This window comes from Leucopleurus acutus, assembly GCF_964270905.1.
Source record: "Leucopleurus acutus genome assembly, chromosome: 7".
Lineage (NCBI taxonomy): Eukaryota > Metazoa > Chordata > Mammalia > Artiodactyla > Delphinidae > Leucopleurus > Leucopleurus acutus.
In genome coordinates this window covers 100,592,049-100,605,853 of record NC_139150.1, presented here as the reverse complement: position 1 = coordinate 100,605,853, position 13,805 = coordinate 100,592,049, and the positions used below count along the sequence as shown (strand labels likewise).

Below are 13,805 nucleotides of genomic sequence, written 5' to 3'. Positions count from 1 at the left end.
GAGAATGGACTTGAGGACACCGGGAGGGGGAAGGGTAAGCTGGGACGAAGTGAGAGAGTAGCATGGACATATATACACTACCAAACGTAAAATCGATAGCTGGTGGGAAGCAGCCACATAGCACAGGGAGATCAGCTCTGTGCTTTGTGACCACCTAGAGGGGTGGGATAGGGAGGGTGGGAGGGAGGGAGACGCAAGAGGGAGGGGATACGGGGATATATGTATAGGTATAGCTGATTCACTTTGTTATACAGCAGAAACTAACACACCATTGTAAAGCAATTATACTCCAATAAAGATGTTAAAAAATATAAATTAAAAAAAAAAGAAGTCAGGGGCTCATTCTTTTCTCTCGCTGTGCAGCATGCCTAGTGCTTCTAAGTGTCTCAAGGGTTTTCTCCAGGTCCCTGACCTGCAACTGTTATTTCTACCAGGCCACGTGTGGCCAGGGACACCCATGTGCAGGCACGCCCAGGTGGCGCCCAATCCCAGGTGCACCCTTTTCTACCCCACTCGAGAAGCCACGTAAGAATGAGAGTGGGTATGACCATATCATGCAACTAACCTTGAATTCCCTCTAAGGTAACCCCCCAAAGTGTGTTTGGGGGGGATTATTCGAAAACTGTGGCACTTTATTATTAGCAACATATTTGTTTGTGATACATCTCACAACTGCTGGTACCATGCCAGCGCATCACAGCTCTTAGGCTGAGAGCTGCTAGTCTGAGTGGTGTGATTCCAGAAGTAAAGGAAGGCCATTTTCTGCCCCCAAAATATCTCTTTCCCCTCCCCCACTGCTTCTCCTGAAGTTTCGCGCCATCGATTTACTGTGCTGTATCAGACAGCGCCAGTGTCCTCTTTTGAAATGCAGGAACTCCTGAGGAGAGGGAATCCATTCAACCCACAGTACCTTACCTTCGTGTGACTTATGGGGGCACCGGAAAGACACGCATGCTGGGGGCTGGCGGCATGCCTGGCGCTGCGGGGGAACCTTTCCCACGTCTCCTCTCCCCATCCCCACCATGAGGTTGGGAGGATGGGAGTCTTAGCCCCATTTTACAAATGAGAAAACTGAGGCTCGAGGAGATTAAATAACTAGCCTGAGGCCACATAACTCTTAGGTTGCAGAAGCAATCATTCAAGGCCAGTTTAGTCTCCTCCAAAGCTCAGCTGGGTAGGTGGGAAGTACCAGGTATTTGTGAGCAACGAGAGAGAAAGGCATAGAAAGGACAAGGGCCAGACGCTGTGCCGAAAAGGAAGGTGACACCCACGCCATAAATCAAAGTGCCAGAGGGAAGAGGGAGCTCCTTCATATTGGATTTCATAGTCGCCCAAGTGCTGCCGCCCCAGAGCCAGCGGCAGGTGCGCCATCAGGGCAGGCTGGCCACCATCGGCCCCGACACCTCCTCCGTGCTTGGTGACCACCAAGGGATGTGTCACAGGCACCAGGTCACGTCCCTACAGAGATGTGCACAGGCCTTCCTCCTGACTCAGAAGGGCCAGTTTCTTCAAGCCCCTCTTGGGGTGCAGAAGGATGCCCATTTGGAAACTTCACGGAATGTTAACTCCCTGCCGGGCACCCTATATGCACTGTTTCAGTCTATACAGCAACCCCGTGGCATGGGTAGTCTGAGGCCCCATTTGTAGATGAGAAAGCCGGTGCGTCGCCACGAGGCTGCAAACTCCATGAAGGCAGAGATCACATCTCTACAGGGTGTCGCTCTACAGGCTAGCACCTACCACTATGCCTGGCATATTCTGGGTGCTTTTCTCCTCAGCACAGCATCTGCCCCTATTACCTCTGGGTCCCTCAGAGGTGTATGGCCAGGTCTTCCTGACCCTAAAGAGGACATCCTCATCACCAGATGAGGTACACTGCAACAGAGACCCAGCAGGAGGGTGAAGAAGGCCTAATTCTGGGAAAGGGGAGATGCCTGGGCTTCAAAAGGAAGAGTGTATATTGAAGGGGTCCATCAGGTTAGGCCCAGGAGCTGGCTGCCTGTATCTGTTGGTACAAGGCAAGAGCGCTTCCTCAAAACTAGCACCTGCACCAGCCCTAATTCCACCAGTGTATGTCCACTCCCTCGGGTCTCAAGCACTGTGTTAGGCTGTGGGATAACAATGGATGAAACACGGCGGTGTCCTCAGGGTTTAGAAAAGGGGAGGTGCAAAGCCCACGATAGGCACGGGCTGTGAAGGGGGCCCTCCCGGCTGCGGGTCTGGCACCTGTGAGGCCCCAAGAACAGCGCCGGGCATGGAGCAACGGTTAGACACGCACGTGCTCACGTGCACACGGGCCGCGATCTTGCATGGGATCCTGAAGTCGACAGGGAGTCTTGCGGAACAGGTTGTAGCAGGCGAGTGACAGCGTCACATGTATCTTCCACCGTGCTAACTTTGGCAGCATCAGTGACGGGAGGGATGGACGTGCGGGGTAGGCAGGGGGACTGACCGATGACGTCGTACCTTCTGGAGGATTCACGTATCATCAGCTGGCACCCTCACGTAGCGGGGAATACCTCAGCCAAGAATACCCTGGGCTTGAGGAGGGATGCTCGGAGAAGGCAGGAGTCAGCCCTGAGAAAAAGGCGTGTCCCTAAAAGTGGACAGACCCGAAGGCAGCCTCCTCTGCTTACCCAGGGTCAGGGGCTGTGGGCATGCATCTGTGGGGGGATGCACGAGCACACATGCGCAAGCACACATGCGCGCGCGCACACACACACACACACACACATGCCCACACGTACACACACGTATTGGATTTAAGCATGAGGAGCTTTAGGGCTTCCCTGGTGGCGCAGTGGCTGGGAGTCTGCCTGCCAATGCAGGGGACACGGGTTGGAGCCCTGGTCTGGGAGGATCCCACGTGCCGCGGAACAACTAAGCCCGTGAGCCACAACTACTGAGCCTACACGTCTGGAGCCTATGCTCCACAATGCGAGAGGCCGTGACAGTGAGAGGCCCGCGCACCACGATGAAGAGTGGCCCCCGCTCGCCACAACTGGAGAAAGCCCTCGCACAGAAACGAAGACCCAACACAGCAAAAATAAATTAATTAATTAAAAAAAAAAAGAAAGAAAGAACGAGGAGCTTTAAAAAAAAAAAAAGAAACAACGCGTACCTGGGTACCATCCACCCATGGAATCCCAGTCTCTTGTGTTTGGATGATGGACACAAGGTGTGCCCTGGACTGAAGCTCAGATTTGCCACCATTTTTTCGTCATCCCTGGTGTATTCCTTTCAATGATTTCACATAAGGAAAACGGGCTGGAAAACAGTCAAGTGAGGAACAGGCAAAGAAACCAGAGCATGTCCCCTGGGGAAGAGAAGCTCTGAAGAGAAATTGTAAATTCTTCTGGTGTTTAAAATCCATGAGATCGGACTTCCCTGGGGGCGCAGTGGTTAAGAATCCACCTGCCAATGCAGGAGACACGGGTTCAATCCCTGGTCCGGGAAGATTCCACATGCCGCGGAGCAACGAAGCCCGTGCGCCACAACTACTGAGCCTGCGCGCCAAAACTACGGAAGCCCCCGCGCCTAGAACCTGTGCTCCGCGACAAGAGAAGCCACCGCAATGAGAAACCCGCACAGCGCAATGAAAAGTAGCCCCCGCTCCACGCAACTAGAGAAAGCCCACACGCAGCAACGAAGACCCAACGCAGCCAAAACAAATGTAAAAAAAAAAAAAAAAATCCATGAGATCGGGGAGCAAGTCTTTTCCACATCTCTCTCTTCTCTTGGCACTAAGTACCTGGCATGCAGGGGTCATCCAGTGACAGCTGAGCACTGAATGAATGAAATAGTTGAAAACAGTCACACAAGGGGCTTCCCTGGTGGCACAGTGGTTGAGAGTCCGCCTGCCGATGCAGGGGACACAGGTTCGTATCCCGGTCCAGGAAGATCCCACATGCCGCGGAGCGGCTGGGCCTGTGAGCCGTGGCCGCTGAGCCTGTGTGTCCGGAGCCTGTGCTCCACAACGGGAGAGGCCACAACAGTGAGAGGCCCGCGTACTGCAAAAAAACCAAACCAAACCATAACAAAAAAAAACAGTCACACAAAGAGAAAAGTTAATCTTGTTCCGTAGGGCCCCAGGCAGAGCTACAACCATGGCAGTTATGCTAGGGAGCTAGATGAACTTCTTAACAATAATAATAGCTAAGCTGGGTTAGTTTAGTAGGCTGGGCACTGCTCGACATGTATCATCTCCTGTCATCCTCACAAAACCTTATAGGGCAGGCACTTGTACTGTTCCCATTTTACAGAGGAAGAGGATACGGAAGCAAAGAAATGTTAAGTCCCCTATCCAAGGTCCTAGAGCTGCGACATGGCTGTGCTGGATTTAAACCCAGACACTCTCGCTCCAGCGTGCACTGCTCTTAAACACTTACTTAACCATGAGAGCTGCACAGAGATGGTCTGACACCCTGGGAGAAGGTCGCCAACCCTCCATCCCCAGAGGAGCCAGAACCAAGAATGAACAAGTCATGGTTGGGGACGTCACGAAGGGGATTCAAGCAGCAACAGAAAGGTGGACTAGGTGACTTTCCAGACCTCTTCCAGCTCTCGGAGAAGAGAATTCTGTGTCTCAGTCCATTTGGATTGTTATAACAACTGCCATAGGCTGAGTGGCTCAAAAGACAAACATTTATTTCTCCAAGTTCTAGAGGCTGGGAAATCCAAGATCAAGGTGCTGGCAGATCCAACGTCTGGACAGCCGCCTTGTATCCTCACATGGCCCCAAGAGAGCAGAGAGAGGAAGCAACCTCTCCCCTGGCACTTCTCATAAGGGCACTAATCCCATCAGGAGGGGTCCACTCTCATGACCTAATCACTTCCCAAAAGGCCCCACCTCCAAATACCATCACATGGATACCATTAGGGTTTCAACATGTGACTTTGAGGGGAACACAAACATTCAGTCCGTAGCACTCTGTCATTTTATTCGTTTGCCCTGGGTCATTTGTGTGAGAGAAGAGTCATCTGGAGTTACTCTATCTGAAGTGGAAAGAGTACTAGCTTGGGAGTCAGGACCCCAGGTTCCAGCTTGAACTGCAGGCAGCTCTGTGCTCTGAAGTTCCTCAACTGTTAAAGATGGGAAATTTCTAACCCCTTCAAGTCCAAGATCCCACAGTTCTCTGATTTGATGTCGGGGGAGGAAAAGGAAGACCACAGTGGGGAAAGGGGACCCCACTTTGCTCCTTACACAAAAGCGATGCTACCTTTCTGGGACCCTGCCGTCACTTTTATCTTTAGAGGCATGACGACTAGAGGCCTGACTAAGAAGAAACCAGTCGGGTCAATATCAGGCCATCCATCCCCATGGAACTTGGCCTTCTTCTCCCTTCAGGACTGAGAACCTGACCATCTAGGGCATCTCAAAATTAATCTTGCTTTTTCTCAACAATGGGCAAGGCCTGATGTCAGAAATATCCAGAAAAACTGTTGGAGCAGAATTCTCGCTACGTCTGCAGATAGGCATTTTGAAGGGCCACCCTGCATTTTTGTGGGACTGCTCCCTGCCTCATGGTTTTCCACCCCTCTGTTGCTTTTAGAGATGTATATTTATATACATATAAATATCTCTTTCCCTGAGGGACAATGAAGCTCAGCGACTGGGAGCTCAGCGTGATCCTGTAGGATTTGTTCGGAAGGAATTTCACTGGGTCGGGGAGCAGAGACTGTGTATTCAGGACATTACCTGGTTAATACAAAAATTGCACAGCTCCCAGAAACACACGAGATTTCCTTTCCTATTTTTTCCACTTTAAAGTAGCAAAGGGGGGACTTCCCCGGTGGTCCAGTGGTTAAGACCCCGTGCTTCCACTGCTGGGGGCACAGGTTCGATCCCTGGTCGGTGAACTAAGATCCCGCGTGCAGCGTCTCGCAGCCCGAAATAAATCAATTAATTAATTAAAAACAAATAAATCGATTAATTAACCAAGGGTATGTCGTTTCCCCCACTTTTGCCAATTTAAATTGCAATTATTCTTTTTTGAGACAATAAGCGAACTAACAGTAAGGGTTAAATAATTTTTTGAAGGGTCGTGGGGTAGAGAGGAGTTGGAGTTTGAAAAGGGGGTTGGGGGAACTGGAATCTGCCAGTAGCAGCAATAAATGCAGAGTTGTGCCTCAGGCATAATATATCAAAGAAAATATAATGCATCCAGCTTAAAACTAATGATTGCCGTATAATTAGATGAGAAGCATTGTGCTATAAATGTGTATTCTTTAGCGTGCTGTGATTTTACTGTAAAAAAAAGAGAGAGAGCGAGAAAGAAGGAGACAGAAAAACACAGAGCCCAGCAACATACTATAAAAAGAACCTTCTGTTGACTTCTCTACTGTTTAGTATTCCTTGGCTGTTCTCCCTTGGGAGTGTGTAATTAGTACTTTATGAAGAGTACATTTAAAGCAGTTTAATATTCACCTCATTCAATCTGAAACAATGTGATCCATGCTTAGACAAATCAGTGCTCCTTGCTGACATAACCTGTCAGAACATTACCTCTGAAAAGACCTTTCAGGAGGTTTGGATGTTAATTAGTTGTCTATCATGTATAAACAGAGCAGTGAGCAGAAGGGGCTCCGACAGGCCAGAGGGATACGTTGGGAAATGCATTTTGTATGAACGCGGCTTGCAGGGGGGTCTTCTCGCTCTCCCCCCATCCCCCCATCCCCCCTCCCCCGTGTCAGCAGCCACGCATGCTTTGGACCTCTTCCGGGCAAGAAAAGAGGTTTCCAGTGGCTTCAAGGGGCACCTCCAGCCCCCAGAGGGGACTGGGGATGCTAAAGGGGTCCCCCGTACACCACCCCTGCCCCTGACACCTGCTGGCGCCCCAGGAAAGGGCCACCTGCAAGTGTGGCAGGAAGCATGACCTCACAGGCCCACCTGGCTTGCTGGGAGGCTCCAGGCTTTGGGCCCCGGCTGGGTCCCACCTCCTGTGGGTGGAGAGAGCCAGGAAGAGATGAAAGTGTCCTGATGCCCATCTCCTTGCTCCCCCGAAAACTCTGCTCCTCCGGGCAGCCAGTCCGCTGTAAACAGAGCTGCATGGTACAAAAGAGGACTCCCCAACACGGGAATTCATGCAACTTCCCTCCACAGCCTGGCTTCTCAGAGGGCCGGCAAGGTTCAGAACGTACAGGGCACGGGGTCCAGACCCAGCCTCGGGATGATCCTTTGCCAAAGTGCATCCTGCAAAGGAACTGCCTTCGTGAGCCATCTAGGGATTTGAACTAGCTGTCCTTTAGCCTGGACTTAGAATGCCCTTGTGTGAAGTGCTTCCTAGCATGTTGAAGGTGCTTACTAAGCAGTGTCAGGACATCATTCTGTTGTTCTTGCCAGGCTCGTGATTCCAAGATGGCATGGCAGCTGGCAGCAGGAGCCTCCTCCCCACCAGGGTCAAGCAAGCCCCACCCACTCAGCTGTGTCCCCCACTCGTCTTCCTTTCCCGGCTCCCAGCACCCCACCTTCCTTTAGTGGGCCCAACCCCCACAGGCTCTGTATTCAACATTCTTTCCATGAGTAACCACTAAGTGCCTACTGTGTGCACTGCACTGTGCTACATTCTGCGGCAGCGAAGATACATAAGTCGTGGCCTCAGCTCACGGGCCATTTACAGACCCATAAACTTATTATCACAGTTTGGGGTAATTATAACTAGTGTCAGAGAGGCAATATCATTTATTGGTTAGGAGGGAGGGCACTGAGGTCATACTGCCTGGATTCAGACCCCAGCCTCACCTCGGGCAGGTTATTTAGCTGCTCTGAGCTTCAGTTTCCTTATCTGTAAAATGGGGATAAGACCCTTTCATGGGTTTTTGAATGTTAAATGGCATAATTCAGTAAAGTGCCTAGCGTAAGGCGTAGGATGTACTAAGTGCTCGATTAATGTTTGTCCCCCACCCCCAAATAGTATAACAATCAAAGTGCCTGAAGGCAGAACAGGGAGATACTAACTGTGCCTGGGTAGTCTTGGAAGGCTTCCTGGAGGAGGTGACATTTGAGCTATGTTTTAAAGGATTGAGTAGAAGTTTACCAGGTAAAGAAGTAACAGGATGGCTTTCTAGATACAGGAACAGTGAATTATACGCGGAAAGGGGCACAGAAATAAGCAGGGTGTTGGCGATAGGAAGACATGGCCCGCTGTGCACCGAGTCACACTGCTGAGTTCCAGCCCGGGAGGCTGGTCTCAGGTGACCCTCCAGAACCAGCCACGGGATGGCACAAGTACACAGAAGAGAGTGCTCCAGGTTCCACGGCTGGGTGATGATGGGGTTTTTCCAGCAGCCGAGGAACTAGTCCTTTTCACTGTATTTCTCAAAAAGAAGAATCGCCTCTCTTTTCGTGCCTAGCGCAGCCATGGCTCATGGTCCCAAGAAACACCTGAAGCACACAGCAGCTCCAAAGCATTGGATGCTGGATAAACTGACTGGTGTGTTTTCTCCTCATCCATCTACCAGTCCCCACAAGCTGAGGGAATGTCTCAAGGAACAGACTTAAGAATGCCCTAACAGGAGATGAAGTAAAGAAGATATGCATGCAGCGTTCCATTAAGATTGATGGCAAGGTCCTCACTGATATAACCTACCCTGCTGGTTTTATGGATGTCGTCAGCATTGACAAGACTGGAGAGAATTTTCTTCTGATCTATGACACCAAGGTTCGCTTTGCTATTCATCGTATTACACCTGAGGAGGCCAAGTATAAGTTGTGCAAAGTGAGAAAGATCTTTGCGGAGACAAAAGGAATCCCTCATCTGGTGACCCATGATGCTCGCACCATCTGCTACCATGATCCCCTCATCAAGGTGAATGACACCATTCAAACTGACTTGGAGACTGGCAAGATTACTGATTTCATCAAATTTGACACTGGTAACCTGTGCACGGTGACTGGAGGTGCTAACCTGGGAAGAACTGGTGTGATCACTAACCGGGAGAGACATCCTGGTTCTTTTGATGTAGTTCATGTGAAAGATGCCAACGGCAATAGCTTTGCCACCCGGCTCTCCAACATTTTCGTTATTGGCAAAGGCAACAAACCATGGATCTCTCTTCCTCGTGGAAAGGGTATCCACCTTACCATTGCTGAGGAGAGAGACAAGAGACTGACGGCAAACAGAGCAGTGGATAAAATGATCTCTAAGTGACATGATTGGAAAAGTCTTTGTACTTAAAGATAACTACCACATAATTGAAAAAAAAGAAAAAAAAGAAAGAAAGAAAAAGAATCAAGATCTCACACTCCCCTGACCTGAGTATCCACCCAAACCTGAACCCACGGGCAGAGCTAGGCTCCCAGGAGGCAGTGGAACATCAAAGAAAGCAGGACCATCCTCGCCCGGCTCCAGCCCCTGCAGCTGTGAGCCTTCCCCCGCCCTTCCCGCCCCAGCATTGCCCGGGCTCGCTGGGGGGATGGGGGGATGGGCATACAGCCCCCAGCACCCGGGACACAAAAGTGCTCAGTACATGGTGGCTCTCATTATTAATGAAATGCTCTGACCCACACTTTTTCCACAACTGCTTCCTTCTCTAGTTTCTCACTTGACAACAAGCCAGGACTCAAGGGGACCAGGGAGTCGCCGGTGTCCTCTCGGCAAAGCCCTGGGTCCCCCTGGGCCTCAGGTCTGTGTGGAGCCTCTCGTAGCCCCACAGACTCCCAGACGCCACCTCCTGCCCAAAACAAAGCTGGTGGTGGGACAAAGGTCCCAACCCTACAACCAGCCCCTCGACATAACCCCAGGTCTTCCTCTCCTCATGAAACCCTGGCCCTCTGCCTTCCGAGCAGGGCCTTGGTTGGTCACCTTGTAGAATATCCCAGACTCTGGGAGGGTGCTGTCCTCCCCACCACACAAAGGACAGGGTGGGCCGTCCCTCACTCACTGAGCCGTAATGATACCACCCCGCATCTCTCAGGCACATGCTGCGGTGTAGACGCAGCCCTCTGAAGTAAGCAGGGACGATTACAGCCACGAGGCAGACAATTCACTAAGTCCCGGGGAGGTTGAAGAGTGATCCGAAGGCCCTCAGGCAGGCAGGCAGCAAAACTGGGGGTCTAGGCCTTTTCTACTTCCAAACTCCCCCCGCCCCCAACTTTACACTAGGCCAGGCATAGCAAACTACAGCCCGCGTGCCAAACCGGCCTGTTCTTGTAAGACCTGTGAACTAAGAATGCTTCTTACGTTTTTAAAGAGTTGTAAGGAAAGAAAGAAAGAAACAAAGAACATGTGACCAAAATCTCCTGTGGCCCACGAAACCTCAAATATTTACCAGGTGGGCCTTTGCAGAAAGTTTGCCAGCCCTGTCCTGGAGCCCATGGGGCCACCCAGGGAACATTTGATTCGGGACCAGACATTGGGTACCAGAGATCCAAGTGGAAAAGCCACAGTAGGGAAGACAGACGTTTGACCAGGACAATTGCTGTGTGACCCGCCACTTCAAAGCCATTTTTAAAAAGGTCTTTAGTAGAGATGAGATCGGGCTGAAGGGAACACCAGTAATTTCTCTCTCTCTGCAGGCTTTATAGTTGATGAAATTTTTCACACGCAATGTCTATTTCATGTAGTTAGTATCCTCACTTTTTTTTTTTTTTTTTTTTTTTGCGGTACGCGGGCCTCTCACTGTTGTGGCCTCTCCCATCATGGAGCACAGGCTCCAGACGCGCAGGCTCAGCGGCCATGGCTCACGGGCCCAGCCGCTCCGCGGCATGTGGGATCTTCCCGGACCGGGGCACGAACCCGCGTCCCCTGCATCGGCAGGCGGACTCTCAACCACTGCGCCACCAGGGAAGCCCAGTATCCTCACTTTTTGAGTGAAAAGTGGAAAAGCTGAGAGGGGAAATGACTGATTTATGGGTCCCTAGGGAATATCCTCTCCAGGTTCCATGACCTCAAAGCCACTGTTCTTTCCATCACACCAGGGCTGCATCTGAGCCCCAGGGCATCCGGGGAAGGGAAGCAGAGAGACGGTGCCGGGACTGGCCAGGAGGGGAGCTAGTGTGGTGACCACTAGTCCCAGCGCCTCTTTCTTGGCATACAGATTGCCTTTATATGCATCTCAGATTTCCTTTTTTTAACACAAGCCCAGCTATCTTGGAGCTGTTTCAGCCACTGAGTCAGCCCTTAAGAAAAGCACCCCAATTTGCTGTATCTCGGGGGTGATTCTAGCCCATACTCGTCAAGCTAAATAACCACCTTCAAGGTCAGGGATGCCTGATTTCCAGTCCCAGCTCTGCCGCCAGCCAGCTTTGTGACCTAGAACAGGCCAGCGTCCCTCTCTGTGCCTCCCTTTCCTCCCTGGGAAACGGAGTCCCCACCCCCTCCTTAGCCCACATGGGACTGTGGGAAAGTGAATGAGATCACGTCTGTGTGGGGCTTGGCGGAAGGAAGCAGCAGTACAAGGTAGTATTATTTTCTGGGTCTAGCTGGGCAGTTGCCATGAAGCTGCTGAGATGTACAAGTCTTTCAAAGGCCTCGGGAACCCATCCCAGGAATGCCATGGGAAGGCAGTGTATCAGAGCCAGCTTAGGCTCCCAAGCCACTGGGGAGTGAGTTCAAAGCCCAGCTCAGCCACTTACCAGCTTTGGCAAACCACCCAATTGCTTTCAGCCTCAGTTTCCCCACCTGTAAAATGGGAATAATCCCCAGCACAGAGGGCTGCGTGGTTAAGGATTAAATAAGCTAATTCTCAGCGCTCATGTCTATGAATACCGTGGGCCTCGTCAGGACACCTCTTTGTGTTTTTCCCTGAACTGCGTCCAAATAAGCACAAATGTCCTCCCTCCACGTTCCCCCTCAGGATGGCCTTCTGCAGGAGGGACGGGCTGGGCTTACCAAGCACCCCCTCTTAAAAAAGAAAAGTGAGAACCGAAGCAGTGAGCCCAGGCCCCTCCCGGCATCACCCAGGCAGCCTGTGACCTGCAGGGCCCGGGGTCCAAGGCCAGGGGACTGGGTGAGGGCAGATGTTCCCTGGAGCCCTTTCCCCTTGAGCAGTGGTGGAGAAGGGCCCCGAGTTCTGGACCCAACAGTGCCAACTTTAGCAGCCAAAACCCTCCGGCCGGCCGGCCAGCCAGCCAAGGGCAGCAGGCCACAGCGCCCTTCACCCTCACCAGGTGCAAAATGAAGGGCCTCAGTGAGCCCCAGGCATAAATGAACTGTCTCGGGGGCAGACATACATGAACTGTCTTCCTGGCCTCTTTTTGGAGGGCAGGAAGGGACACAAAGTTGGGGGATTGGACGCCTACGGAGAAGGTCTCCGGGAGGCAGGAGTGCTGATGGAGCCGTGGTTGAGGTTGGTGGTGGCCCAGGCCAGCAAGGGAGCTGAGACATCCTTCCAGCAGAGGGTGTGAGAACCAGCCACGAACCAGCCGGGCCTCCTGCAGCTGACACCAAAGCTGCCGAGCCAATCTGGCCGAGACGGTCTGAATTAGTCACCAGTTTGGCAAGGAGTTAAATCAGTTACATAACAGCCTCCCTTGCTCTCCACTGGCTCTCCTGAGCTGGGCTCTCTCGGGACGAAGGGGCTGGGGTGGTGGTAGGGAGGTGACATTCTGGGAGCCGAGGGGCTGAGGTTCCCGCACCAGCCCTCCCCAGGCCCGCTCCAGCCCGGCAGGGCCAGAAGGAGGCGCCAGCTCTTCACCTCCTATCTGAGTCTTGGCCACCCTGCTTCCCAAACAATCTCTTGCTAGCCCATCCCTTGCTAGCCTTGCAACCCGAGGGCTCCAGGCTCTAAGCGTTAGCAGGGAAGATGCCCCAGACGAGGAGTTAAACTGTTTCTCAGCTCATGGCAGCTCAGAAGCACTTCAGAGCACTCCCAGGCCCACTTCTGCTTAATTTGTTATAAGACATCATTATAATTCACTATTTTCAATAAGCATTTAGCAAGCACCTTTGGTCGTGCCCTGTTCAAGGCATTGTAGCAGCTACCAATGTGAATAAGAAACAGATACACAGCAGCAAAAGTAGCTTGGAATTACAACACCTTTCCCCTGGAAAGGAGAGCACTTTCATGTAAAGGAACTCAAAGCCACGGGCCCCGTTTCCTGCTGCGGGTCAGATTTAATCCCTGCATAAGGGCTGGAGAAACCAGCCTTGACCAGAGAAATGCCCGAAACGGTGCAGGCTTCCTGTGGCCAGAGTTTCTTGCTGATTTACTCACCCACTGCTCTTGGCTTAATGAAGAACAATAAATGCTTAACAGTATTAATAATGGGTGACGGTGATGGTGATGAGCGTGATGACAAAAATAACGTTAGAGAAGAGTACACGTGTCCCATTTGGGGCCCAAGCCCTTGGGACTTTAATCCTTCCTTTGTCCCTATTGGCACTTCTGTTACACCCACAAGGTAATAGAAAACAGGAGTAGAAGCTTGGGAAACATTTAAGAGTCATTCACGCAGACTTTCTGGCTTCAAGCAGGACTTGACTAACTCATCCAGGAAGAGTCACCTTTGCAGCAAGTGGGTGAAAACAGGCGTCCACGAGTGGAGCAGTAGCTTTGTGGGCCCTTCCTTCCCCCCCCCAACCCCGCAAGCCTAAGTAAAGGGAAAGTCCCCAGCCCAGGCTCTGGGGGACAGTGATAATATCAAGGGCCACATTCCCTGCTCATCATTCTACCAGATATGTGACATTAGGAACTGGTAGAGATTCCCTAGGGATTCCCTAGTCCAGCCTTCGTTGTTCAGATGAGAACACAGAGGCCCAGAGAGGAGAAATGACTCACCTGGGGCCACACAGTAGAGCTGGAACTCCAACTCCCATCTCCTTTTTTTTTTTTAAAGCTCATTTATTTATTTTTTGAATATTAAT

At 51.5% G+C, this 13,805-nt stretch overlaps 1 protein-coding gene and 1 pseudogene across 2 annotated transcripts in view; both read left to right on the top strand.

Moving 5' to 3' along the window:
• Positions 1 to 13,805, top strand: part of PEBP4 (phosphatidylethanolamine binding protein 4) — a gene marked incomplete at its 5' end in the record, with an annotated part of 213,326 nt that overhangs the window by 159,652 nt on the left and 39,869 nt on the right. The gene's annotated exons all lie outside the window — the stretch shown is intronic.
• LOC309963734 (small ribosomal subunit protein eS4-like) lies at positions 8,360 to 9,422 on the top strand (annotated as a pseudogene). Its single transcript has one exon. The product of its transcript is annotated as a small ribosomal subunit protein eS4-like (transcript).